Consider the following 10,880-nt stretch of genomic DNA (forward strand, 5'->3'; position numbering starts at 1 on the left):
ATGGATTTGACTAGAAAGTTTCACTATCTCAAAAGAACTCTTTCTTTTGCTTGGATAAAGACACTAAACAAAAAACGACTTTCAATTCTTATCCAAATCAAAATCTTCCATATCTCAAATGGCACGTGTTACGAATATTTAATTAATTTATCCATCTACAGTTAATAATAAATTATAACTCTTATAATTTATTTTGGTTCTTAGTTTGAAGCCACGCAAGGGACCCAATAGAATTAAGCTTCAATAAATTAATCTTGACCTGCTCAACTCTTGATCGCTCGAGATAATTTATTAATCATGTTCTATTCCACTAAAAGAATGAGATCGCACTTGTAATTTAATTGAAATACTAAAGCTACATAAACAATAATTATATCTTCTAACATATTGTTCTTACATATAATTCCTGTTGATCCTGTGGAATATTCGAAATAAGATAAAATGACCGGAATGCTTTTTCCAAATACACATTAGTCATCAATCTCTTTTTCTATTTGATAGTTTCATGTGATCACATCGCAATATTAATTCAACAGTCGATGTTGAATTACTAATATCAAATTTAACTACTCATTAGAAAAATCTATTGAGTTCATGATTGTGCCTATGGGTTACGAATTCCATATTTTGAATAAATGTTAATTATTTCATTTTAATTTCCAAGGCACCGAGATATTGATTAGCAATTTAATCTCTCTTATTGATACCTCAAAGAATTTTAAATTAGTAATCAAATATCATTACCTGCTCGGGATTAAGGTAGTATATATAATAGTCAAGTGAAATTAAATTTATGCTGTCAATTCCATAAATTAATTTCGCGTGATCCAATCCAATACATTCCCAAAATGTACAATCAATTTTATTACCGAAGTCAAGATTAACTTTAATAAAATTGAGACAATCTTTTCAAAATAAAGTGTGTTGTCTTTATTCACCAATCATGGATAATAAATTTTAGATCAAATTATGAATAGAATCTTTCTGTGCTTCACAACTTGAGCACTAGATTTATAATATGAAGTCGAAATATGAAAAAAATGCAAGCACAAATTTACACAAATAATTTATTGAAAGATAAATTAATATTTTTATTTCGAAATTTCACAAGTACAAATTAATTTACTTAAAGGGCTAATACTAAACTAAAAATTCTCCTACTAGCCGTGGAGCAAATGAGACAAGTTAAGTAAACCCATATTATCGATATATCCCTCAAAGCTTTTAGCAGGTAAGCTCTTCGTAGGGGATCCACAAGCCTGACTATAGATACTATCTTGCACACTTTCATATCTCCTTATCGAACGATTTACCTAACAAGGTGATATTTTCATTCAATGTGTTTTCATGTTGATGGCTCTGGCTTCTTTTGTATTTGCCACCGCTTTACTGCTATCACAGTACAAAGTATTGTAGGATGTCTGATGCTGTTGAAGACATTAAGGTTTAGTAAAAACTTTCTTAGACATATTGCTTCCTTGGCCGCTTTACAAGTTGCGATACACTTTGCATCCAAAGTGGAGTTAACAATACAAGATTGCGTGACGCTCCTACAAACAATGTTACTATCACCAAATGTGAATATTGATCCTGATGTGGACTTGCGAGAGTCTTTATCTGTTCAAAAATAGGAATTAGTATAATCAGTGGAACTAAAGTTGGAGCTGAATAAACAAACATATGATCTCTAGTTCTACAAAGATACTTAAGTATATGCTTAATAGCATCCAATGCTCAGGTCTTCGATTTGACTGATATTTATTAACTATTCCAACAGCATAACAAATTTCGGGTCAAATGCATAACATAGCATACATGAGACTTCTTATTATTGTTAAGGCATAAAGAACCGATTTCATGTATTCCACTTGACATTTCTTGGAATTTTGCATAGCAAATCTGACCAGTATGTTGTCGATATATGAATCTTGGGAAAGAGCGATCTTTCTATTCTTCTATCCCGAAGGATCTGGATATCTAGAACATAATTGGGATATCCCAAGTCCTTAATTTCAAACTATTGTGCCAACTAGTTTTTGACCAATGTTAATGCTCTAATATCATTCCCGATGAGCAAAATGTCATCAACGTACAATAAGAGAAAAATAACCTTATTGTCTTTGATGTAATTATAGACACAAGACTCATCAAAGTTATAATCAAAACTACAAGTCTTAATTGTTTTATCAAAACCTCATGCTCTAAGATCTAGACGCTTGCTTTAGGCCATAAATAGACCTCATTAGTTTCATACTTCATGCTCTTGACCTTTTTGGATAGAAACTTTTAGTTGCATCATATATATGATTACGTTATGACTCATGTTAAGGAATGCAGTCTTGACATTCATTTTCCATACCTCATAATCAAAATGAGCTACAATGGATAAAAGGATTCTTATAGACTTAAGTATGGCCATAGGTAACAAGGTTCTTCATCATCAATGCCTTCTCATTGGGTAAAACCCTTAGCAACCAGTCTAGCTTTAAAGGTTTCCACCTTTACATCTACTTCTCTTTTCATCTTGTAGACCCATTTGCATCATATGAATTTTATCCCATTTGGCTCATCTAGAAGCTCCCAGATTGAGTTCGTGTACATAGGTTTCAATTTTGAATTCATGGAACTTCTCCAATGGTTAGCATCTATATTCTCCATAGCTTCTTTGAACGAGGTGGGATCATCTTCTTGCTTAGAATAAACTACATCGAAAGACTTTTTGTAGAGTATCTAAATGGTAACCAAGTGATTCTTCCACTATATCGAAGCATTTGAAGTTCTTGGTTGATTGGAATTTGCAATTGTTTTATCATTTACTCTCTTGTATCATGTCCATGTGGTGATAAAACGGTTGGAACTTCATCCTCTATCACTTCTTATCCCGACAATTCAATAAGTATGGCAGGTGAGGCCTCCATTTGTCTACCACTATCCATAGACTATCGATAAAGAATGTTTGAATTCTTCTTAGGCAGGTTCAGTGTGGATCTCTGCAACTAGATGAGTTTGGAATATTTCCTCTCATTTTTCTAAAAAGAACCTTGCTCTTGGGTTCACATTCTTCTATATACTTGTCTTCTAATAAAGTTGCATTTGTATTCACAAATACCTTTTTCTTGTAAGGACTATAGAAATAATATCCTCTTGTTCCTTTAGGATATCTTACAAATATGTATACTGTTGATCTTGCTTCCATTTTATTCGGATTTTCCTTCAGGACGCGTGTCAGACATCCCCATATATGAATATGTCATAGATTAGGCTTACGCTCATTCCACAATTCTAGGGGTATCTTAGGGACAAACTTAGATGGAACCATATTTAATAAGTATATTGCAGTTTGTAGACCATATTACCAAAATGATGTTGTGAGAATCGAAAAGCCTAGCATAGATCTGATCATGCTCAACAAGGTCTTATTTCTCATTTCTTAGGTATCATTCTCCTAGAGTGTACTCGGTGTACTCAGTTGGGATAGAATCCTATTTTCTAACAAGTATGTTCTAAAATCATAGGATAGATACTCTATACCTTGATCTGATCGGAGCGTTTTAATATTTTTACTTAATTATTTTTCTACTCCGGTCTTGAATTCCTTAAAACTTTTCAAAGGCGCAGACTTGCAAGCCATCAAGTATACATAAACATATCTTGAGTAATTATAATTAGATGAAGTACTCATATTTAGCTTGAACACTAATTGGTCCACATACATCAACGTACGCTAATTCTAAGACTTCTTTGGCCCTAAGCCCTTTTGAGGTAAGAGGGCTCGTGGTCTTTTTGCCTTCCAAATAGGATTTGCATACTGATAGAGATTTTACCTTTAATTCACTTAAAGGAACATCTTTCACCAGTCTTTGGATTTCATTAAGGTTAATATGACCAAGTCTAATGTGCCAAAAATAAGTCTCATTAGTGGAAGACAATCTCTTGCATTTGTTAGAAACATTGACATTATTTATAGAGCCAACATCATAATTTAAAACATACAAATTATTAATCAATTGTACATGACAAAATAAAGTATTTATTTAATTTAATATCTAGTGCAAATCGCTCAAAAACAACTGAATATTCATACACAAATAAACAAGCTATGAAAATTAAATTTTATTTAACGTTTAGAACAAAATAATATTTTCAAAATGTAAATGTTTTTGTGCTGATAAAATAGAAAAATGGATGCTATAATTCTAGTAAACACTAGCTCTCCATTGCAGCCTCTATGAATGAACTCCCTTTCACTGAGCTCCTTGTTTACCAGGAACCCATACGAAAAATTGTAAATATGATTAGTGGTTCCATAATCTACTATCCATGTATCTGTATAATAAACCATTAAACTAGACTCAATGTAGGATAACATACCATTACCTGGATTTTTGGAAGCTAGGTATTTCGGATAGTTCCTCTTCCAGTGACCCTCTTGTCTACAATGAAACCAATTTCCCTTGTATTTTCCATTTGTCCTTGCCTTCTTGGCTGTGGACTTTTCTTGTTTGACATCTTCCTCTTATTAGCTACTTTGCCTTGCAGCTTGGAAGAGGATGGTCGATCAGAATAAACAGCATGGGCTATACCATTTTTTTCTTTAGAATAGTCTCAACATTTTGGAGCTCCTTCATCAACTCGATTAGGGACATATTAAGCCTCTAATTGATGGCTATTACTTGGAAAAAATTTGTTTTGAATAGTGAATTTCGTATGTTTAAGAAGTAGGAAAGGTTTGGGGTTTGCGTACATAATATTTTTATTGTATGAATGTACGAAATATGTAGAATAAAGGGGTTTGAAATAATGGTTGTCAAATGGGGGCTAAGCTCGTTCATGTTATAACTAACCTTGAATTGTGAGAACATCTCAAGAAGAGTCTCTAAAATCATGTCAACATGAGTCTACGATTTGATTTTAGCCCCTAAAACCTCAGCCACATTAAATTGAGCTATCAATGCAAGTATATGATCTCTCACAAGGGTCCTTGATTTCATGCGCAAGTCCATGTAAGACCTAATGGAAGTTTGTCAAGCCTAACGACCTTGGTGACCAAACATTTCATGAAGACTTGTCATAATCTAAGCTATAGTGTCTATGTTTAGATATTTCCGCTGCAACACATTCAACATGGAGGCCATAATGTATTAGCGGACCATCTCATCGTGAGCCCACTTCTTATATGCAGTCTTCTATTCAGCTGTAGGCTCCATGATCGATTCTTTAGGACAACATTCAGTTTGGACAAATTTACGCTTTTCAGCAGTGAGAACAATCAATAAGCTACATTTTCAATCAACATAATTATCATCTACTAGTTGATTCTTGCTTAGGATGGATAAAAGTTTAAGGTTCGACATTTTTTCTGAAATAAAAGAACAATATTAAAATGAGCTTACAGGTGATAATACTTTTCATATATGATGCATGAAAAATGCACAACTATACCCAATGCTACTTTAATACGACAAGTATCTAAAACCTCAAAACCTTAAACAAAACTCCCTACAAGAGAAGATAATGTGATTTATGGCTAAGCTGGGACCCCCATTTGTCTTTCTTTTTTTCGTTTTTTTATTTTTTATTTTTTATCTAACTAACCTAGAAAAGAAAAGAAAAATGCTATCAAGTATGCATTACAGTATAGTACTTAAGCAGTATATATGCAATCTAGATGGCACGTTATTTAATGACATTCATCCACAATTTAATTAAAGCAATAATAAAATTAACTAGAACAAAATTTATGGCCGAAAACCTAGATACGACATTACTAAAAATTTTATGTCTAAGAGATTATGTATGACTCATTTCAAAACTAAGAAACAATGTTTAAAATTTCAAAAATCAATATTAAATAAATTTTAATTATAAAATATTTAACTAAAAATATATTTTATAATTTAAATATATTAAGGTCACAATTATATAATATTTGGTAACAAATTATTGAATTAAATGGTCACAAATTATTTTCGATCACGAATCAAAATTTTATAGGTCATAAAATTATTTCACAATCACAAACCAAAAATTTTATAAGTTAGAATTTATTCATCAATCACAAATAAAAAAAAATTATAGGTTACAATTTATTTATCGATCACAAATTACAAATTTTATAAGTCAAGACTCAAATTTTAGGTTATATATTATTTATTGATTAAATGTTATAGATTACAAATCACAACTTATTTCATGGTCACAAATTAATGGGCCACAAGGTGTTTCTCGATTACAAAATAATAAATTGTGAGTAACAATCAGATTTTTTAAGTCATATATTATTTATTGGCTACAACCAACCAATTCGTTGGTCACAACCAACCAAATAATTGTCACAAACACCCCCACTCCATCCCACCCCAACCATGAACACCACCACGACTACAACACCGCAAAACATGACCACCACCATCGTTGGCGTCGTCGGCACCACCACTACAACACTAATAACACAAACACCACCATCACCACAACACCAGCAACAACATGAGCACCGCAGACAATACCCCAAAGATCAATGCTTTACAGTGATCGCTTCCATTTTCAAACCCACCATTCCCAAGACCACGACAATTGTAGCGATGAACACAGCATGACACTGTGCTGTCTCACAATAGTGGTGTCTCGTTGAGAAGGTACATTGTTGCTACGAAGGTAGCATCTCAAACAGCAGCCCTTGAAACCGTTGTGAATGATAGTGCAACGTCGAGCGTTGCTGTGAACGGTAGCGCAACACTGTTACCGCGATGCTCATCGTTGTTGTGATGACACCGCTGGTAGGGAGAGAGTGACGTCGCCTCAGTGTCGCTATGGTGGTCTCTCAATGGTGATAAAGAGACAAAGAGAAGAGTTGTCGGAGTGAATCGTTGTGAAGAGTCGCGGAGTGAATAGTCGTCGAAATGAAGAGTGGTCATGCCATTGAGGTGAAGTAGGAGCAAATACTTGCTGAAATTGTAAATTAGGTTTTGTGGGGGTGGGTAGAGTAGAGTAGGGATGGTAAATTAATTTAATTTTATAATAATATTATTAATATTAAATATTTGAATTATAATCTGATTTTTGAAAAAAAAAATCTTTTAAATCTTATTTATTAATTGTGATTTTGAAAAAAAACTCAGTCCCTATAATTTTCACTTAATTAAAGTTTAATTGGACCACAATCTGGCCCAATTATTCAATCTCAATTGGCATGTGTCCAGTCCAAAGCTTCAAAGCTTAAAGCTTCAGTATAAATACCAATCGTGAAAATTGGCCCTCATTTCAATGTCCCAGCAAAACCTCTTTTGCCCATATTGCAATTGATTAAAAATTGAGTAAGATAGCCCACTACTCTATCAAATTAACCAAATTGAATAATACACTTTTAAATAAAATAAAATACTTAACAGGTAATTAATTCGTCTAAAAGTCGAAATAAGATCCCCAACTCTCGCTCCAAAAGAGAGACAGAGGATTCACTGTGCTTACGCTTACTTTACCAAAACAGCCTTTGCAAACAGATGTAATTACATTGATGAAGAAGAAAACAACTCACCCACCAGTGCCGTCGGAGCCGCAGTGGAATATAATACACAAAGCTGTAGTGAAGTCTTTTAGATGCGGTGGAAGCTGCATTGATGTCACGTGAGTTATAGTATCCACTCCTTAAGATTGCTGACTCGAGTATTCAAATTGCTGAAAATTTCGCACCTATGGAAGAGTAGTCGGTTAAGCCAGTCGAACGTATTGGTTTTTGTTGACACATAAAAATTCAGTCCAAATCGAATGGCTCAAGGAGTGAAGCTCAATTGGAGGATCCCCAAATCAGATAGCCCAAAAAACGAAACTCAATCAAACAAATCAAGACGAAAGCCCAAATAGGGAGGCCCAAGAACGCGGTAACGCCATCGCCCAAGTTTGCAAGTCGCCCAGAATCTGAGTGAATGGAGTGCCATACAGTCGCCTAGAGCTGTTACTCTATTCTCGCCCAAACTTTCAAGTCGCCCAAGGTCTTAACAAACATAAAGCGTCGTGGTTATCAAGAAGTGCAGTTATTAAAGCAGCCTTATCACGTTCCACGATTCAAGAAATTCAATCGAAAGCGGTTGAACGATGAGGAGTAATGGCAGTGGTTAAAAAAGGCAGTTTTCATGAAAAGTTGGCCATTACAAGGAAAGTGGGCAGTTATAGGACGATCAAACAGTTTTTACGCGGTTGATCACAAAGAGATCGTCCATGAAGTATAAAAGGGAGAAAAGACATAGAGTAAATGACCGAATTAAAAACTCTCGAACAGAGAACATGTAATTTTAATTTCCTTAGTTTAGACTTAAACACTTTTTTCAGTAATTCGTGTGCTTGCGCCCCTTGGAGGCACTTTGTTTTTAATTTCCAATTGTAAAGTCATCGCCAATAAAAGAACACCCCTTTTTGGTACTTTGTCTCAAGAGGTTTGTCCCTTACACAATCGTCTGATCCTTTTTAATTGTTAGCGACTAACCCGCGCGAAACAATTTGGCACGCCCAGTGGGACAGTGGTGTTTGGTGTTGAAAGTACAAAAGGTGAAACAATATGCATCAGAGGTCCGATAAGGAAGCAGCAAGTTAGGAAGGAATCCAGTCTGTGATCGAACGATATGAGGAGCAACATGCCTCTCCATGAACAGATGGACAGAATCAGAGCAGTAACAGTCGTTACGAACCAATGACGGAGTTGAGTCCTCGAACCATGCGTGCATTACTGGGAGAACTCACACAAGACGTTGTTGAACAGGTAAATCTTCGAAGTATTCATAATATGGAAAGATTTACTCAAAATGGAAATGCACACTATGACAATATGGCCAAACAACTAAATACTTTGAACGAAACAATGAATAAGTTAGTAGGCCAAATATGTCAACCGGTTACACCTCTTGCAAATCACTTTCAAACTAGGACAATTGTGGGACATAATCCCTTAGTCCTAAATCCGAATCAAGGGATAGAACCACTTTCTGGTCCCTCCACTTCAAACCAAGGGGGTACTGCAGTGCAAAATCAGAACAATGGTAGTGGTACGCCCAACTTGGGGGGGTAATCTAAACATAAGAGATAATGTCCTAAACAATGGACAGCACACCCCACGTGTTAATGAGGGAATAGATGTTCAGGCTAATGGTAATGGCCCTAATTATGGTAATTTTGTTGCCAATCAAGGACCAAATATCAGGCCTCATGCAAATCAACCGATTAATCAGCCTGTAGGAATTCCATATGATCCCAACTTCATGTTGCGGAATTAGATTATGGAAATCGTATAGGATCAGATGACTTTTGGGGTGCGTCTCGTCATTAGGCCGACGTATACAAAGCCATATCCCGATTGGGTAGACCAAGCATATCCATGTCCTAGAGGGTACAAAGTGCCAGAATTCTCACTGTTTACCGGTTTAGGAGAGGCGTCTACTCTAGAACACATAGGGCGATTCACATTGCAAAGTGGTGATGTAACCGATTACCATAAAATGAGACTTTTCCCTAGTTCGTTAAAAAGAGTAGCTTTCTCCTGGTTCATCAACTTGCCAGCGAACTCTGTTCAAAAGAACCGTTCTCAGTGGATGTACTCACTGAAATGTTCAAACAGATGAGGCCAAATATAGTGGCCCTGGAAGAGCCAGTAATTGGCAAAAGAATAATCAAGGAGTCTTGAATGGATTCTAAGTTACAGAAGCAAATGCCTGACATTCAGGCCTTCAAAGCCAGACTGATGGCTTTCAATAAGGAATGCAATGACAAGGCGAAAGAAGAGACAGCCCTTAAAGTGCTGAAAGATAAGTTGGCAGTATTCGAGTTAGAACAAAGCATTGGCCGAGAAGTCAACAAGGTGGACTGTTTGGAAGAGGAAGTACTTACAAGGGAACTGGACGATGAAGTGATGTGGATTGCCAAACCTGGATACGCTCAAGCACAAGACCCTCTGATCAAAATAAATATTGGCAATGAAGGAGAAGATCGCCCAACATTCATCAGCCAAATGCTCGTCCAAGAGGTTAGTAACAAATTAATCGCTTTGCTAAAAGAGTACAAAGATTGTTTTGCTTGGGAATATGAACAAATGCCTGGTTTAGATAGAGATTTGGTGGAACATAGGTTACCAACTAAGCCTAATTTTAAACATCATAGGCAACCTCCTAGGCGTTTTGCTCCTAATGTGCTCCCTGAGATTAAGAAAGAGATAGAGCGATTATTGAAAATAGGTTTTATTAGAACGGCCAGATATGTCGAATGGTTATCCAATGTCGTGCCAGTACTAAAAAAGAATGGTAAACTAAGTCCCAAACACTCAGCCTAGTAGAGGGCGAGGTACATCATTCTATAGAGGACCGCCTTTTGAGAGGCAGTTCAGGTGAGCAGATAACGGAAGAAAATTTAGGCCGCAATCTTGCCGGCTAAATGTATGGCATTCATTCCAGTACAATGCAGAAAGGGCAATACCCTTCGATGAAATGATCAGGACCCAACAAAGGCGTACTGCGGAACATGTCATGTATTCTTTCATGGATGGGTATTCAGGATACAATCAAATTTATATAGCTGAAGAAGACATACACAAAACTGCCTCTAGATTCCCTGGGTCTCTAGGATGTTTTAAATGGGTGGTTATGCCTTTCGGCCTAAAAAATGCAGGGGCAACTTATTAAAGGGCAATGAATTTAATCTTTCATGATATGATAGACAAGTTTGTTGAAGTGTATGTAGATGACATAGTAGTCAAGTCCATTAAAGAAGAGGACCATTTCGAACAGTTAAGATGTTCGTTTGAGCGAATGAAGCAATATAAGCTAAAGTTGAATCCCTTGAAGTGTGCATTCGACGTTAATGCAGGGAATTTTCTTGGTTTCTTAGTACACAAGAGAGGG

Source organism: Olea europaea, chromosome 10 (genome assembly GCF_002742605.1).
Source record: "Olea europaea var. sylvestris chromosome 10, O_europaea_v1, whole genome shotgun sequence".
Lineage (NCBI taxonomy): Eukaryota > Viridiplantae > Streptophyta > Magnoliopsida > Lamiales > Oleaceae > Olea > Olea europaea.